Consider the following 19,525-nt stretch of genomic DNA (forward strand, 5'->3'; position numbering starts at 1 on the left):
TGAAATAGCATTGCAGTTCTGACTCAACCCTACAAAACCCCAGGAAAGTCAGAAGTAAGTCTAAAATTAGCATCGTATGCTTCAGTTTTTACCTCATGCCAGAATGCAAAGTAAATGTTCTGAAGGCACTCCGGTGACTTTCAGCCAACACAGATCAGAGGGTCAACAAGATGTTGTTCATATTTGGGCCCTGCTCCAGCAAAACACTTAGACATATGCTCAAGACCTGTAACAATGTCATTGTAGATAACTAGCCATTGTTTCACTGAGAATTTCAGCTTTAAGCATCTTATTACTCAAGGCAAATCACATGAATACACAGATTAAGACTGAATATACAGACAAGTTATTATTGAAGCTGATTTATTTATGCTATACTTAATTCTGGTAAGTTCCTAATGTGAGTAACAACCATCATAACACCCTCGTTCCCTCAAGCATTACAAGGCTCAGTTTAGGTTGTACAAATGTTGTGAGCATGTATTGTGTCTGTGTTGTTGTCAGAGGCAACTTTCCCTGCTGGGCTCTGTTCCCTTTAATGCACTATGGCCCTACACCATAAAGTTGCAGTGGATTTGGGGTGTAGTTTACCCATACTTGTGTAACAAATTGACAAAGCATCTCCTGCAGAGGCTAGTGGAATTTAGGAACTTAAGGTTTTTGTCAGTGTTCAGCTTAAGGCACTTTCTTTACATGAGAGTTAAAGCTAGGCTTATGTTCACAGAAGACTATAGATTGTAAATAATAAATAAATAAATAACCCCTCTAATTATTTTATTCCAGTGAAAGTGTGTATTTGCACTTTCATTTGCTATTGTATTGATTTCCTCTTTCGAAAAAGTGTGTTTTTGTTGTTCTTTGGAGTGAAGATGATCGTGTTTCCTTCTGTGGAGCAGACACAGCTCTTTCTATGCAGTTACTGTAAAAATTGATCAATTAATGTTTGTAGATAAATTTGAAGTCATAAAGTAGAAGCTATTAGAGAGCTGTAAGGAAACATCACCTCTTATGATGCAGGGAATAAATTCTAGAAGTGCTATTCTCCGCTAGGAAAACAAGCATATTAATTAAGGCCACAGCAAATCAGAAAAGCCATGAATAATTATTTGGAAATCTTTCTCAAATACCACAGCTTCGAAAAAGTCATTTTTTTGTATGGCGTATTTTCAAAACAAATAGCCCCAGTGAATATTTGTCCTTGTTTTGCCAAGCTTGTGAAATACGTCAGCAACCTGATTCTGGCATAACGAAGGAAATGCAATGGGAGTGTGACCGTATATTTGTTCTATAGCTTTGGCCATGCACCTACATTTATGGAAACTTTAATACCAATTAAAAACATCCCTCCTGATGCAAACTGCTGTGGCTCTTGTTCGACTTCAAGTAGTCCTAGTTGGGTTAGTAAAATAATATAGTTTGGGCATTTTATATATAAACTTTTTTCTGTGTGTATTTGTAATTTTCACAGAGTGGCTGAATGGCCCAGGTTGAAAGGGACTTCAAGGATTCTGAAGCTCCAACCCTCACCCCTGGCACAGGCAGGGCTGCCAAGCTCCTCATTTAATACTAGATGAGGCTGCCCACGTACCCATCCAACCTGGTCTTGAACACCTCCAGGGACAGGGCATCCACAGCCTCTCTGGGCAGCCTGTTCCAGCACCTCACCACTACTTAGTAAATAACTTCCCCCCGTATTCCATTTTAAATTTCCCCTGATTCAACTTCAAACCATTTCCCCTTGTCCTGCTACTGTAATATCAGTAGGTCTTTAAAGTGTCAGGAAAGAGGACCTTACTTGGACATCACAGCAGTAAGTAGGTGTTGCAGTTAACAATGTCAGTTGTGCAAGGCTCTGAACTGAGCAAGCTTTAACATATTAATGTGAGGAGGCCAATAGTCACCAGGGTATTTGTTTCCACCTACAAGTTTTGGGTTGAAAATTCCATAGTCATATTAAAGAAAAAAAGCCCCTTTTATTGCAACATTCCTGCTCCAGCCCACATGTCAACTGATTCCGTTCTGACAACTGGGAGAGCACAGCCAGTTCCTCTGCTGGGGGGACCCAGTCTGTCATCTCCCCCCTCCATCTCATTGCCTGGGGCCAGGAACGCTGAAGATGAGACAGTACCCTGAGTTCTTTGAGCTTCTGTGATAGGTAATGGGGAATTCCAGGAGTGGCCTTGTTTAAAATATCAAACTTCCCATCTCCTCCTTTCTTCCCCCCCCCACCCCCCCCAAATGCCACATGTACTTCTTTATAAAGAAGGGGAACTTTTCATAGTGACCAAAGCCTCAACAGTTACTTCCAAGCCTCTCAGGGGAGTGAAAGATCTCTTACTTGTGAGCAGCCAGTCCAGTCCTTCTTTCATCCCAGATGATAATAATCAATGAGGTGGGAGTGACATGGATCTCTGAATCTAGCTCACCTGCCCCTGCTAATTGTGGGTCAAGGTTTCCTCTGCAAACAGAACATTCCAAGCATAGGCTCCAAGGAGGTAAGAAATTTCTTCTGTTCCTATCTTAACTCTGTTTGTTGTAATGTTTAGTTGTGAATGTGCCAGGGCATGAGTCTGAAATCTCATCCTGTGTCCAGTGAAGGGCTACTTATCTTTCCAGACTGCTCTAGTTGCTCCAGTTGGAACCAGAGAGTTGATGATGGATGTTTACTTCACATTTTTTACAATGTTCTGACTTACTTTTAGAGCAGCTCTGTGTAGCTGCTTAATTAACTGTTTCCAAAGCCTGAGAAACCATAAATCTTTACCCCAGCAGGGACTGCATAGATAATTTTCTCAGTGATGAAAGGCAAACAAGATAGCGTGTCACAGCAGGATGCCTCTTTTTATATGGACAGATATTCCACCTTGTTATTAATAGTAATGTTTTGTTGGAACTCATACAAACAGACTGCTTTAAAAGAGGGAAATGGTGTTTTCATCAAAAAACTTCAATTATTTTTGAAATATTTCTAAGGTATTACTTAAGCTAAAAGATTTTTATGGATCAAAGTATGTGACAGCCTCCCTTGTCCAAGGAAACTGTCATATCAGAATGTGACCCATCAAAAAGTGTCTGCATTTACTTAGCATGAAAAGGTGGTTCTTTAACATCAGATTTTAAAACAGGATTCAGTTGTGTGTTTGTGTATATATAAATGTACACAATTTTATTTATGTATAATAAAAGCATTAAAATATTCGTAACATTTCCTTCCTCAGCTTGTGAGCATTTGGACTCATGGCACAAGATAAATCATCTTAAAAAGCAAAATTATTGTGCTTATTTTGAAGTCCAAACACAGTAAATTAATATTGCTGATCTTGGGAGCCTGCAATTGTTTGTAGGAGTAGCAGAAAGCTTTGTTTCAGTGGGTTATTAGGTTTTGTTCATTGGTTTGGAAGTTCTGGAAGAAATATTGCTGTCCCATATAATATGAAACTTTATTTTCTATGACCTCTTAATTTTCTGGATAATTCTCTTATTGTTCCCTTGGAATGCAACTCTACACTGGGGAGAGATAATACACAAAAGAGAAAAAATAAAGCAGTTTGTAAGTACATAATATGACAGTAGGCCCAAGCCTAAAGTTTTCAGTCATTTTTAGAAGAACATGACTGTGTTGAGTTAAAATGAGGTAAACTGGGCACTAATTTTTATCAGAATACAGCTGGTATAAGTGTTCTGCACTTCAGGACAAGGCCAGGAGATGCCCATAGAACGATCTGCACCAATACGACAGGAAAATTCTTATTTGTGGATTCAGGAGAAATCAGAGCTGTTTTCCTGGTAGGTAAAATTGGATCCTAATAAGGCTGATGCAGTAGACCATATGTCCCCATAGTAGGTGTGCTAAAAAGCATAAGTGCTTGCTACAGAAAAGTTATTAATGATACAGCGATGTAAGTCTGCTTGGCACAATGTACTAGGGGGACTGTGCCAATGAAATACAGAATCTCTGCTGCTTATGTATATGGAGAAAAATAACAAGACTCTACTCAGCACTTGTCAAAGCGTGCTTCTTGGCTTGAGGTTTTCACAGTTCATGTGGTTCTCTGATGATATCTAAGTAAACTTTCAGGATTATTAAGACTTTTGCAGGCAAGTTTAGGTCATGCGGAAATGGTGACCTCTCTGAAGTGCTTTGTAACTGCAGAAGTAGAGATGGCAGATTTCTCCACAAGTTAATGAATAAGCACTTCACCTTTTAACATAAGGTGCCCACTTTTCCACTTGTGTGGTGGGCCTAAAACTGGAGTATGTGTTTCTTGGTGCTAGTACTTCCTTTCTTTATGGTAGCAGGATACCTTCTCTCTACCAGTTTATTTCAGTGATGCTAGTGGTTGTCTCTAAGGGGAATCTTTGCATATCTTACTTAATAATACATAGCTGACTAATGAGTAGAGATTATGTTGTAGAGTCTTTGTTTAGATGTCTCCAAACAATATCTATTAGATGGTAGTTTGGTTGTTTGGTTTGGCTTTGCTTTCTTTCTTTTTTTTTTTTTTTTTTTTTTTTTTTTTTTTCTGGGTTGGGGAGTAGGGAAGGAAGAGGTAGAATTCATGCATTTCATTTTTGTCACCTAGAGTACATTTATGTGGGTTTCAGGACATATCTAGCTTTCAGCTTACTGGTATTAGCTTTGCATTTTTTTCATTCAATTGGATTTGAATAAATGGATTAAGAAGCAAAAACCCTTACCTGAAAATCTGCTTAAGGCTGAGAAATAAAGTTCCCTGATTTTGCTAGTTATATCTGGTACACTTGCCAGAGTTTTGCTATTAGAGATTATAATCTGACTGGTGAGAAGCAGAGCTAATTCATTTACTCTTCATAGATTAGAAGTGTGATTATTAAAATGCAGATTTATGTGTCATAACTTGAAGAATGGTTGGGAGAAGCATGCCCTGGAGATGAACTTTCAGACCTTTAAGGAGTTGCAAGTGCACTGAACTGTTCCCGATAACAAAAATTACTTGCTGTAAGCAATGAGATACCCTGAGCACATTTCACCTTGGCCGTCTTAGCTGTTGTAACTAACTTCAATAAACTAAAATTAACAAGTGGTAAAAAAAAAACACCCACAACTTAGTTTGTTGTGAAAGCATTTATTCATGTATCATAGATACCGATACATAGCAAGGGTCATATTAAGTTACTGGTTTCTTTTCAGGTATTGCCTTAGAGAAATAGTACAGTAAAACAATAGATATACAGAGGGGAAAGGACAGTGAGCTGAGAGTACCAAGAAATGATGTTGAGAGCTACTTTTTGTTTCACCTATAGAAAGAAGTTATTTTTTTTTTTTACTTGCTAGTGAGATAATGTTCATGATTTACACTTTGATGTGCTTGGTGGCCTCTGTGACTGTAAATGCATTCTTGAAGCATGTGAATAATGCATTCCTCCCAGCCTAGGTGCTCCCATAGCGATAGAAATACATAATATAAGGTCTTAGGTCTGTTCACTGTGTGTCTAGAGGAATAGTTGTGTAGGAATAGTTGATGTGCCTCTGATTCCGGAAATGGTATAGCCAGTAAGTCAGGGACATTGGTGCAATTTAGTCTATTGGGAACTTACCTTAAAGTATGGCAAATTAAGGCTATTAAGCTTGTAACTCACTTCTCCTGCTTGTGTGCTGTTTGTAGTGTAAAAGATCGTCCAGAAATGCGGTTGGATCTTTCCTGTAGCAGGTCTACCTGGCTTAACTCAAGCAAGTGAAACTTTTTAAAGAACATGCAACCAAGTATGCAAGATAAAAATAAAAATAAAAATAAAATAAGAGGCTATGTCTGTAGACAACAGTTTTGCCCTGGGGACCTTTAATGAAAAGTGCTATGGCCTTGTGACAGCAACCAAGTCATGAATGGATCTGAGCGTCTCACTATTGCAGAAAATGTGATGGGTTTCTTTTATACTGATGAATGATAGCAGGTATTGTCTATTCTTCACCCTGACCATAAACTGTCTGCCAGATACTCTATTCAATTTTATAGAAATTAGTCCCTTAGTTTCTGTAAATTTTTAGAAGAATCATCTATTTCGTATTCATTTTGGATATAATGGTGTGGAAAGGATGCAACAATGTATAAAACATTGTTGTCTGGGCCTATAAAATACATATTCTGTTGGAGTTCTGTTCAATTCATTAAAAGTAAAGTCCTAAACTGGTTTTATGAAATGATTTCACACTTAAGTCTGCATGAATGCAGATAGCTTATGAGTGAGCAGTTTTAGAGGGATAAAATTCTTCAGGTTTGTCTCACATTAGAGTTTTGTGCTTTAATTCTTCCATGGGTGAAATTGATTTTTGGAAGGCTTTGAAAGAAGAGGAGAAACAGAAACAGAACAAGCAAACAAACCTGCTGTAGCAATAACCTCAGTGTAATTGATGTGAAGATGAAGTTCTCCACCGTGCATATAAGATGGTGGGCTTTTACAATGTCCTATCTAAGTCAGGTTGAAGTACTCTTATTTACTTTGCTGGAACCTGCTGGCCAAATTAAATTTTGGTGCACCTCCAGTGAAAAGAGCACTTCATCTTGGGCAAAATTTGGCCAGAAATATTTTACTTCAAAATGATTTCAAGAAAATGGCATTTTCTCTTTGCTGTCTGCCTTGAAATGGATGACCTTTAAGTAACACCAGGTTTAAGACTGATCCTTTTTCCCATTCCCTCATTGTGTCAGTAGTCACTGCATATGATAAAATGATTAATGGTTGCTGTTCTAATGTAATTGAGACATTCATCTTGCATGCTCTTAAAATATAAAAAGCCTCTCTCAATATATCTTAAGGTTAGTTGTTAGTGTATTTCTGATGCATTATTTAATGGATGAGTGATTTCTTAACATATTTTAGTGCCTACATTTATATCAATGTTTGGTATATAAACAGTCAGGTCTCACTGTGAAGGCTTTGTTGCCAGCAACTCAGCAGTGTGAGAGAGATCCATTTGTTTCTATCCCAGATGAAGCCACAGACAAATTGCTATTTGTCTTTCTGTATGTACAGAGAGCATGGGTACAAAGTAACAAAGTCAATGGAAAATATAAGCACCAAGGGGCTAAGGGACAACTAGCTTTTTGAAGTGCGTAAGATGTACCTCTTGTACTCCCAGGGAAAGATCTTCAGTGCAGTTTTCATGTCTCTTTGACCCTTGCAATGCCCAAGACCTGTAAGACTTAGGAAGAGAACAACTGCACTAGTGATCTCAGCCAATCACTGCTGCATTCTTAACTCAAGACCTGGTTTTATAGAACTTGTTTGATTTTAAGCAACTATATGAAAAAAAAAAGAGAAAAAGAGGAAAATGTAATTATTGAAAGACTGCCAAGTGTGTTCCAATGAATTTTTGAATATGATCTTGTAGAAAGGGTATCTGCTAATCTCTTTATTTTAAATGAAGTTTAGTTTGTTATGAAGTGGAAAGATTGCTTTTTATTTTGCTTTTGCACTAATTAATGTTAGTAATTAGTAGGAAAACAGACTGAGGTAATACTGGAATTTAGAAACACTATGTTAAGACACTCTGTGAAGTCTGCTTTTGAGGAATTACATTTTTAATTGCACTTCTAAGGCATGTAAGCACAATTATTTTCTTTTTGTATCTAAATTATAGTGGATTGCAAAAATCTACATTGCTCACATTTTCAGATTCCCAGACTAATGGTTTTATTCTCATGCAATTTAAATGGTACTTGATGGAAAAGACAAAAATTGTGCCACCCATTTGAGAGAGATCGTTCCAAATGATGTCATGCTTAGAAGAGTGCTTCCATGCTGAGAGCCACTCCAAAAATAACAACCCTGTCCTTTCAAATTTTTAACCTTCACTAGACAGCAGCGTCTTTCAAGGAGAACTTGCACTGATGACGTGATCTCATGCACACAGCCCATGATTATTGCTTTTTAATCACCACTCCTCACTCTGCATTGATTTGGCAGCCCTGTTCAGAAGATAAACATAACAGATACGCATATACAGTATTGCACATTTACTCTGACGGAACTCTTGCTTCCATTCTTGCTGTTGTTCAGTGTGTCACTACCTCTGATTCCTTCCTATGCCTCTTTTCACTCATACTCTGATAACGTCAGTGTTTTCTGAGATCCTCAAAGGGATAATGAGTAAAAGAGAAGAATTAAAACAACCAACAACTAAGCTGCTGGGATCCTTCCAAAACTGTGCTTAACTAGATCTATGGATTGTGTTCTAAACAAGTAATTACTCTTAGTTTCTTTCCTCTTTCTCTAAAAGGGGAATATATATGTGTGTGTATATATATATGTGTGTGTGTGTGTGTATAATTTTTTAAGTTGCAGAGGATGTTAGGATAAGTTTGTGAGATCTATTTGAGCTCTTTGTTCAAAGAAACTCATAGCAGAACGAGATAATAGAACCTTCTTTGTCTCCAGACTTTAATATCATTGTCTCTGTCTATATTATCATTTTTTAGTGGAAATGGTAAAATGAAAATAGTTCCTGGTTTTGGGGAGATATGACTCTTTTATTGCCACGGGTGATGTGTATCAAAGAGAACAATTGTTAAAAAGAGAAAGGAACCTGTAAGTTGTTGGATAATTTACCTTTATTCTGAATATTTTGTGGGCAGTGTTGTTTGTATTGATTTGTGTGCATGGGGTAGGTTTCTGTTGTTTTGGGTTTTTGTTGTTGGTGATGGGTTTTGTTGTTTTTTTTTTTTGTTTTTTTTTTTGCATTAAAATAAATGTGCAGTAGCGCTCTACTTTCTTTAACTCCCGTTTGAAAAGTATCGGATGGAATGTCATTTGCCCTCTGCTTATTTGGGCACAAATTAAATTACTTCAGGCCAGACATTCTTGGAATGTCTTAGCGAGCTGTTTCTCAGAAGAAATTATTCTTTGTGTTCTACGTTTGCAGAATGAAAAGACGGTGTTTTACTCTGACAGTGCTGGCAAGTCTGTAAGAGAAATGAAGTTTCTGCGGCAGCCTTCAGTGTAAATTGGTGTAAATTGCCTCCTTCAGGGAGGCATGGCTGTTCTTTCAATAGAAGTGGAAGTTAAATGAGATCCAACAATTAGACTATATTTATGCAATGATTTAAATTGGCTTATTGACAAAAGGTTGTATTTGTAGTTATTGCTGTTGATGCTGCAAAACAGCATATGTGTACTTTTCTGTGCATCAAATCTCATTAAAATCCAAAAAGATAAATAGAGCAGGAAACTATAACATCCCCTTAGCGATTTTCCAAATTGCAGGAAGGTTCAGAGCTAAGCTTTAACCAGGACAATGTGATAACATTTTTTGCAGAGTTTTTATGATTACAAATTACACTGGTGGCTAGATTTGACCTTAAGTTGATGTGAGGCCAAAACGTCTTTAATGAAGTACTGATCTGAAATTGCAGTTCTCTTCCTTCCATTTCTGCTTTCTTACGCCTACTATTCAGTTGTTGCTTTCTTTTCAAATCTCAGGGTTTGTTTTTTTCTGCCAACAGATTCCTGATAGCTGTCTAGGGTTTGCATACAGTTTGTTGTATAGGCTTATTTATACCTGTAGCACCCCAGTTTTGTTTTTGACTGGTCAAAATTACTGACTGCCTTGGACCCCTAGATGATTTACTAATATGGTCTAATTTTATATATATGACAATGTTGACTTTCCCTCCCATGTTGTCCTATTGCAGTGCAAATCTATGATAGTCCACACTTCTCAGATTCTTCGTTGAGCTAAATTTTGGAGGCAGATCCTAAAGTTACATGACAAGCTGCCTTATAGTAAATTTTTTTTATTGCAAGGCTACACATGTTTCTAATGTATATGAAGCTGTGTACTATGTGGGCTTAGGCTTTTGAGCAGATAGCTTGTCTTATAATAAGGTACTCAATTTCTATTATCTGTTTAGGGTCTCCAGTTCATTACATTTATCTGAAATAGTTTCCTGCATCATTGGTGCCACTGATATTAAATCTTTACAATAAAAATCTGAAGACTTTTGGCTGGAAGTTAAACTATTATGTTGCTTCAAGATACAGGCTATATGTACAACAGATCATAGCACTGAATCTTCTCAAGTTTTTTCATTGTTACACCTTGGGAAGGAGGTGTTTTCTTTTGCAAATACCTTTTGGAAAAGTTACATTTTCTGTGTGTGTATTAAAAAGGAACTTGAATAATTAAACACTTATAAATAAACCTACTCAAATCAGCTCAGTATTCCTAATACTGATTTCTTCCAGTTTCGATACCAAGAATAACTAAACCAAACCCTCATCTCCTCTCTCCACGCACTGCTGTCTATCAGTGTGATGATGCTACTTATGGTCTTGCTCATTTGTGTTCTGTGTATTTAATTTTAAAAACATTGTCAAGGGAAGCTGAGGAATTTTTAGAGGATTATGGTCTGTTTGTTTCCATCTACTAATTTGTTGTGTCCTGTTAGCTTCCTTTATTTTTTTTCCTGTATCCTTGGCAGGGAGCAGAAATGAATATGACTGTGTTCTGTTGAACAGCCGCCATTGCCTCAAGCTGTTTCAGCAGCTCACCTTGCCAAAATGCTTTTTCTTTCCAGTTTTCTCTCCTTGAATAAAGGAGGAGAATTTGAGTATTGCTTATCATCTAAAAGTTACTTCAAATCTAGCTGGATTAGCTTCACAAGGTAACACTCTTCCTCATCCTGAAGTGGGACAGAAATTAACAAACAGGGAACTTACAAACATAATAATATTAAAATATTACAAACATAATAATAATAAATAACAGAAAATATTGTAGCAGATATAGTGGTAGGAATTCCTTTATCTATTGGTAACTTTGTAACAATAAATACCTGATCCAGTGGCTGGCAACCATGACAGGAGGGGTGAAAGTAGGTGATCTTTGAGGTCCTTTAAAGCTCATCCTTTCTGTGAAAAATAGCTATTTACTTTATCAACTATCTCAAAATCTTTTGCTTAAATTATGTCATCTTGTTCCATGGATGATAACAGCGTTTTGCAGTGAGAAATTGTTTCACATAGGCTAACACATAGGAGGTTGACAAACACAGCTGAACTATTTCTGACTACATGATCTTTGTTTCAGAGCTTTTGTCTTACACTGGCTGTGCCCAGTGCTGTAAAGGGAGAGGTGTCCAAACTGCATCTGCTCCATCCACTGATATTCCCATTCCTTTCGCTGTGTAATTTTTAATGTGATGCCTGATGTGACAGACACAGTTGACTGAGAATTCCGATAATTAATTCCAAATTAGCTTTTGTAAATGAACAATTAGTAATTAACTGAATGTGGTGTGCTGAATAATTACTTGATGTCATAAACAGCCAAAGTTCCGTTCACTTTTTTTAAGCAAATATTTGAATTGTTTGAAAAGCCATTCAGTTATGGCAGCTATAGATACTTTAACATTTCTAATTGCAGTGTCAGTTTACTAAAATAATACTCTTGGTATTCCTAATAAGGTAGGTTTCAAGGTCAGAAGGTCAGAAGTTAGATTGTGATGATATGATAAAAGGTCTTTAGCTATGAATTAAAACAAGTGAACTTTTCTTCTCAGTTGCTGTATAGTTATTTATAGACTTAGAGCTTATTCCCAATCCTCACCATAGAACTACAAGTTATTAACAGGTTTTCCTCTTTGCTTGAACTGAATCACCGTGGATTTACTTATAAGTTTAATCATATTCCATCTCTAATTCCAGTTCCCATAATTTTATTTTATACAAGAAAGCATGCATTAGTAAAGTAGTGATTAACACACTGATAGTTAGCAAGCGTTATTCTCTTAGTGGTCATTGTGCATAATAGAGGATATTTTTGGAAACCTTCTGTCTCCTGATGGTGAACAATGTTTAATTAGAAATGTAGCCCTGGAGCAGGAGGGGAACCTTTGCTCTTAATTGTCTCTGCTGGATAGCTGGGGCTGAGGTGTCCTGGGTCAGATGGGAGGTAGAAAGAATGGGGTCAGTGGGAAGCTGCTGCTTTGGGCCATGCTGCTGCTCCTGCTGAAGCCTGGTGAGCTAAGGGAGTCAGCAAGCCCTAGTTCTTTAGCCTGAGCACCACAGTCCTCCTTCCTTCCACTCCCCACTTGTTTGAATGCTGTTCATCCTGTTATGATACTCCAGGTTTGTAGTGGGAAAAGAATTTAACTTAGTGGGTTTTTCCAATATTTATTAATATAATTTTCTCCTTTTTTTCTTTACTGAAGCAACTGTTTGATTCTAGGGAGGAAAATAAAACTGCTGAGATTAAATTCTGCTTCCATTGAAATCAAATTCCTTCTTTTCCAATGAAAAAGAACTAGGCAATTGATAAGCTATCTTGTAATATGCATACTTCAAAAATAATGTTCTGCTGAAAGAAAGACTAGAAGTGGTTTTCCTAGGGGCCTCTAATGCATAGGCGAAAAGATGACTCAGTTTGTGTGAGATAGTCCTCAGGCTTCTTTGTTTCTACTTGTTTGGATTGACTTGTTTTTGTGGGTTTTTTGTTTTGTTTGTTTGTTTTTGTCTTTCCCAAATGTTTCTAGAACACAAACGTTCTTGACAGGTCTATCAGAAACATCACGTGTGTTGGTAGTGCTCACTGGAATAGCTGGGAGCATTAGAAATGCTCCTTATAACTAGTGATTTTTATGCAAGTCTTGAGAGAAAAAAATCCAGCTCATAATAGATGGAATTCCACAGTTAAAATGAGGACTTAGTTCTGGTGAATCCAAAATAGGTTCAGTGGTCTAGATAGCATATTATTATAGCATATGGCATGTTTTTTTTTTTTTACTTTGTATATTCAAATAAAAACTTTATTGACTGAGAGCTTTTAGTTGATATCATAAGCAGAGAGACTTTGGTTTGCTTCTTGTGAATGGGAAGAAATATTTTAAAAGTGAAAGATGTGCTGAAAAAAGGACATCCATTTCATCTTTCTCTATTTTTATTGCTGGTATTGCACAGGAAACAGTAGCACCAATGTTCTTCATTATATTTTTACTAGACTAGGGGGAGAAAAAGGCTTGTGGAGCTAATTGTGCCAATTTAAAAATGATTCTGTTGAAATCTGGACTTAGTTATTAAAATGATAACTGAAAACCAGAGTGTGCCAATGAACCCTTTGGTCTGATAACTTGCCTATTATTGTGCCCAATGTTGCATGCTACAGAAACAGGCAGTTAATCAAAGCACCTTGTTGTCCAGCATTTCACCTTGCCTAACAAGTACCCAAGTCTTACATTGTGCCTTGAGTTGCAATAAATGCCAGAAATATCTATGACATCCTTATGCTACAAGTCAATTCTCTACTTCGAAGGAAGTAGCTTAAAAAGTGCCAGTTAGGAGAAAAGTTTGTCTAATTCTTTTGAAGCTGGCAGTTTTCAGGAAGTTTGCTTGGTACAGATCCAAGCAGGTTTTTTCTGATGATGAAGCTCACCTGTACAACCCAGCCTGCTTAGGGTATAACTTTATTTTTATATGCCTCTTTCTGTTTCTCTCTAAGATTATACTTAATCTTCTCAATCAGCTTTGAATGTTAAAAATACGATAAGAGAAGCTTAGGTGAAACTAGGATAGCAGCATCTCCATCTTAGTTTGACTTTAATTGTTCCTTCAGTTTTGTTTCTGTTTTTGCCACAGGACAGAGCTGTGTGTTTTGGGTGGCTCTGAGGGCCAGTCCCAGAGGACTGTTCTGTCCAAAACACAGCACTGCTCTCATAGAAGGAGCTTTGGGCTCTGCTGTACCCCACAGTGAGGGAGAGCATATTTACTGCTAGAGCTGTGAGTAGCCATTGGGGCCATGAAGATTCCACTCCAGGCATTTGCACCAGCAGATCTAACTCTAGCCCAGCAATTGACAAATATATCTTCAGAAACCAGAAGCTTTAGTAATCTGGAGGAGAGGCAGCAGCAGAATATGAAAAGACAGCATTTTACAAAGATAACCTCTGGCTACAAAAGATAAAATATTGTATTCAGAAGAAATCCTACAGTTTGGTAAGGAGAGGCCTTGGAATAGAAAGGCGAACTTAAAGTCAGAGCAGATTTCTCTCTCTATTATTATCGAGAAATATAAGCAGACCTTTTCAGAAAGATAATTTGTTGCTTATCTATGGAATAGGTTCCTTAAAATCAAATCTTTGTATAGGCAAAAATATGAAAGGTCTTGGGTATGGCATAGTTGCATGTGAAGTTTGTGCTAAATGTAAACCAATTGCACGCTGTGGTCCAAAAGGACTTTGCTTTGAGTCCACCTCTATGAAAAGAATCCCAGTAGCTGCTTTTTGCTCTCAAAACTTAGATTTTTAAATTGGCAGTGCAATACGATTCCCTTTTGGTGTTACAAGCCAAGCTGGAATAAGTTTGTAAATTCGATGTAGATCAGCTTTTCATATGACTATATCCTCAATTGTTCCAGTGCTGCTCTTGTTGAGACTGCCTGTGTGTCTGCTGCTGATTCAGTGGTGAGATATGAGTGGGTGTGGAATCTTCTGTATTTAATGTATCCCTGATTCAGGGTGACCTGAAGAACGTGAAGCTGCATCACTGCCGCTGGCAGTGCTTCTGGTCACTGTCCTTTGTGAGATGGGCTTCTATCAATTCTGTTTCCTTTGAGCATTCGTGGCTTAACTAACATCTTTTAATGCTTTTTAAAGAAAAGCTTGACTCCACATATATACTTCTATATATAAATATATACTTCTAAAAACCTCTCAGAATCTCATTCAAAAATCTGCTTTTGTAAAAGAGGCAATGAATTAACATTGGTGGCTAAAAAGCATTTGGTTATTACATAATATGAAAATTGTCTAGTCCTTTTTCTTCTTGCTCTACTGGAGGAAGAAATAGTGAATTAAGTTGAAATGTGCATCGAACACGGCATGCACATTGAGCATAGTTGTGCTGGGAAATGTAGTTGGTTTCTAGCCACTGAGGCAGGGTGGGGGGAGGGGAAGAAAAAACATTTTTAGCTGTCTTAGTCTGCCTTAGTCATTTCCCATCCTTCTGCATTTGTGGAATTTTGTCATCTCCCTCTGGTGGCAAATGTCTGAAATATCAATCACATCACAGCGGTGGGGGAAGGGGAGGGAAAGGAATCTTTAAGTCTATTCCAAGGTGCTCTGTCAAAGCCAGCATACTTCCAGTTACAAATACATGAAGCTTAATAGCCCTGCTTTCACTCTCTTGGGCTTAGCTGTGACATAAGAGAATGAAATATAGGTTGACCTGAGAGCTGTGATTTGCAGTATTCAGTTTGAAACAATTTCAGGAGGAAAAAAAAAAAAAAAAAAAGACAAGAACAGAGGCTTTTGCAGCATGATCAGAAGAATGGGATTCCAAATTTTCATTCGATATAAAGCAGCACTAGCCTGCAAATCTAATTGTTTATAGCAAAATTGAATATTGTCTATGAAATTCGGGGGGAGGAGAAGTTGTGGGTATAGGAAAATGAAGAATGCCAAAGGGAGATATCTGATGTTCTACTATTATTTTTAGGGCATAGTAGTGCATTGACTGCTTGCATAGCTTGTTAAATGGCAGTGAGTACTCTGATGGGCCAGAGCAAATCGAATTGTGTGTTTTTACACACCCAGTGATGAGGAGCAGGAAATGTTTCTTCCTACCCAGCGGGGTTTGCACTTGAGCACTTGGTGTTGTCTGTTGATAAGCTTTTTTTTGTTAAACTCTGTGCTCTTTCAGTAAGCACTGGAGCTAATAGCCAAGCTTCATTTTACCCGTCAGCTCACTCATTGTGCCTTTTAAAGAGAATGTCAATACCAGAGCATTTCAAATGCTTATCCAGTAAAAATATTCAGCAAACAAGTCAGAAACTTTTAAAAACATTAAAAACTTCCAACTGTTCTAAGGAATAAGGGATATATCTTCGCTATGGCAGGTCTGGGTATTTTAACCTCTTAAGATATTCAAAAGCCAGAATACTTAACCTGAAGTGCTTGAACAATCTTATCAGGTTGGCTGTATCTTTTTTTCTTTGGTGGGGGTCCTATGTATATAGCAGAACGCGTTCTTCTGTATCAGCACTAATGCTCCATTTAGTTATCAGTCCGTGGTATCTTTACAGTTCATGTGTAGAATATAAGTAGGTGTTCCATATAAATAAACCCCCAAATGGGAACCAGATGCTGAACTTTCTAGCTGACTTAACTGAACCACTGAAAGGTGATATAATATGCCCGGCATCTGCGAGTCAGCATCAAGATGTGCTCTAAATACTGTTGAGAACAGTGACAGCTCCTGGACGTAAAGAACTCAATGTGCTCTCATTACCGCTGTTGGAAATTGTTCCCAAGGGTTGTACTTCTCACTTAATTCAGATCACTTACGTAATTGTGGAGTATGAACTGTTCCAGGGAACTGCAGCGTTCACTGATTTTTGCACTGTTCGGTGAACTTTCTATTTAAAGGTTTCCTGGTGTTGAGGATGGAGCTAATGCATTAGGTTCAGCAGTCTCTAAGAACCCTGAAAGGCTCAGATTAGAAAATGCCTCTCATAAGATGTCCCCTGCCCTGCTTAATGGTCTGAGTGAAAAAGCAGAGATACGAGCAACTTCCAGTCTGTTGGGTCAGGGCCCAGACTCACCTGCAGTAGCTATCTTCATTAATCTTGTGTTTATAGTGTTGAAAAAGTAAGTGCTGCCTGCAAAGCACGATAGCTTCATAGTCAAGTTTGATATCTGATTCCTGGCCCAACTCTCAGTGGAATTTAAATTGGCTTCCTATGTGCAAATGTGTGAAGGCTCAGTGATTAGAGCGGCTGGAGATACAGCAGCAAATGCCTGCAAGTGCTGATGCTGTGCCTGGCTTAGCTAATGAGCTTTTCACAGCCTTCCTTGCATAGAGTATTTGTTTTCTCTACCAGAGAGTTTTATGGAGTTCATCCTGGGCTGAATTGAATTTTTTAGGGAAACTTTCACAAAAGTCCTGTTTTCTTTTCTCTCTGTTCCAGCTACCCCTGAGCTGTGCAGCTCATTATTTGCTGACAGGCTGTTTCTGTGCTGCTTACAAACATGCAAGATGCTGAATGGACAGCCATGAAACTGAACATTAGTTCAAAAAGCAACCAGACCATGGACAAATGTGTGTTATGTTTATTTATTTGTTTATTTTTTAATTGTAGATAGTGCAGAAGCTCTGTCTGCAGTGGCTGGGTTCTTTGCTTCTTTGTTACAGACAGTAAAATGAAAGCTTTTGGCTAAACCCAAAGCTGTTACAATGATGTAATCAGGCATGCAACTACATCTGGAGGTAACTGGCTGCTGATGTTTCTGAAGTGCAGTCATTTGAAATCTCTATGTGAAGACTGAGTCCTATCTAGAGTTGCACTTAATCTTTCAGTCTCCTGGTGGTTTAAACTCCTGCTTTCTAGAGAAGGAAATAGTCAAGAAACTGAGCTGTGTAATGGATGGGTACAATCCCATGAGCCAGTTATCTGAATGCACCCTGAGCTAGCTGAGTTAAATATCAGTAGGTTCACATCCTGAGTTATATCCAAAGAAAATGGTGGGTTTATGCTGATATTCTGTGCATCATCTCAATGCCCTGAAAAACCTCACTGAATATATATAAGTAATAATATATATATATATATATATTTAAGTATAGTAAAGACATTTGATTGCAGGTGCTGTGTTGGTGGAGCACTTGCTGTATTTTTTTAATCCAACTGATCCTGAAATGTGGAATTATAGAACCAGTCTGGTTGGAAAAGACCTTCAAGATTATCAAGTCCAACTACAACTAATACTATCCTGAGTAGTTTCCGAGGTTTGTGTGGCTTTGTTTGTTGGCTGCTTTCTCGTTCTGTTGCTTTTTGAGGTTGTTCTTTAGGTTTGTGTTTGTATTATTAAATGATAATGGCTGACAGGGAGAAAAATAACTAGTCTTAATTTGCAATTGGTTGATTCATTTCTGAGCTCTTATTTAGATGTTTTGCAATTAAGGATTCTGATGGACAGTGTTTCATTCTACGGTGCTTTTATAAGTGCTAACTGTTAAATATTCATGTCACTGTTCTGTAAAATAGTAAATGAAAGGCAGGAAGTGTAGTGGTAAAAAATGGTTGTTTGGTTTTTGTTCTATGATTCCCTTTTGACAGTTCAGCAGAGAGATGCTGGGCACAGGAAACTAGGGTTAGATTTCCTTTTGTATGACGGGTAAAGCAGAAATACTAGTGAGATTTTCCCAAGCAACCTGTCTCAATAGCAAGATTTTCAGTGTTGGGAGAGCTTTGGGCAGAGCATGCTGCTAAGGCCAACTGGCTGTCACAGGAGGGTAAATCGGTGCTCTAGAGAAGTTGGTAGGTAATTATGTGGACGTGGTGATGAAGTACTGTTTTGATTCTCTGTGTTGGGAGAACAGTAAACTGTTGAGATCACGTTATGTCAGTAGATAAAGATTGTGTAGCCAAAAATCACAGGCCACGATCAAGTTTGCAGTAACTTGATTGTTATATGCTGCTGAGTTTTCAATTAAAGTTTTTCATTTAATTTCGAATAGCATTCCTTCATAGAAAACATCCAGGGGTTACTTTTCTTTTTCTAACCTAAGCCATTGGTCTGTGTAATTTATGTCATGGCTTTCCATTTCCTCTCTATGATTAGAGCCAAATACACAGGGCTTTACTAATCTCTTTACAGGGATTTATAAACTGTCTTCTGTTTTTTGTGAGTCGCAGGTTTCCAAGCCACATATTTGGCTTCAATTCTGTGGTTTGGATTGACCTGAAAGATCAAAGTGAAAGGCATCAAATTCACCAAAAACATTATAACTTATAGCCAACGCTTTTATAAATTAGGAATTTCCATGGATACAGAGGGGATGTTGCTTCCAAAATCTCATTGACATCCAGAGGTTTTTGGACACACTTAAACCTTCTTTCAGAATCATATGCTGAAATGGTCCAGATCTGCTTTGCTTCCTAAAATAAATGTTTCTCATTTTATTTATTTTATATTCTTAGTGATTGTTTATATTTAATGCTTGCACCTCCCTGAGTGACATACCTTTTGCTCTTGGCAACTCATGAGTGGGGTTGACAGCCCAGTATAATTATATGCGATAACTTTTGCTGAGGAAAGTAATTATTTGTTAACAAGTAATTTTTCAGAGGACTTCCACTCCTTCCAAAAAATATAGACAAAAAAGCTGGGCCTTGCAAGCATGGCCAGAAAATCTTTGGGTTTTGAAAATGTTATCAACCTTTCTTCTTGCCATGATGTAGTAGGCACATAAATGTCACACAGCAAAGGTAGAAGTATCTGGTTTCCTGGTAGCCTCCATGAGGAAAACACATCAGAATCAGCTTATGTAAGTAAAGCACTACTGTCTTTGTAAAGCAATTGGAACCTGATCCTGGAGTACTCTTTTAATTCCTGTCACATTCTTAATCTTTCATTTGTTGCTCTGTAACTATTATCATTTTATGTTACAAGGTCTATTCTGCACTAAACTGTAAGTGGGAATTGCAAGGGCATGAATCGACTCAGAACAGAGTGCAATCACATGTACTATCATTTGTGTATGAAGCGATATGTGA

The sequence above is a fragment of the Excalfactoria chinensis genome, chromosome 13 (assembly GCF_039878825.1).
Source record: "Excalfactoria chinensis isolate bCotChi1 chromosome 13, bCotChi1.hap2, whole genome shotgun sequence".
In the NCBI taxonomy this organism is placed as follows: Eukaryota; Metazoa; Chordata; class Aves; order Galliformes; family Phasianidae; genus Excalfactoria; species Excalfactoria chinensis.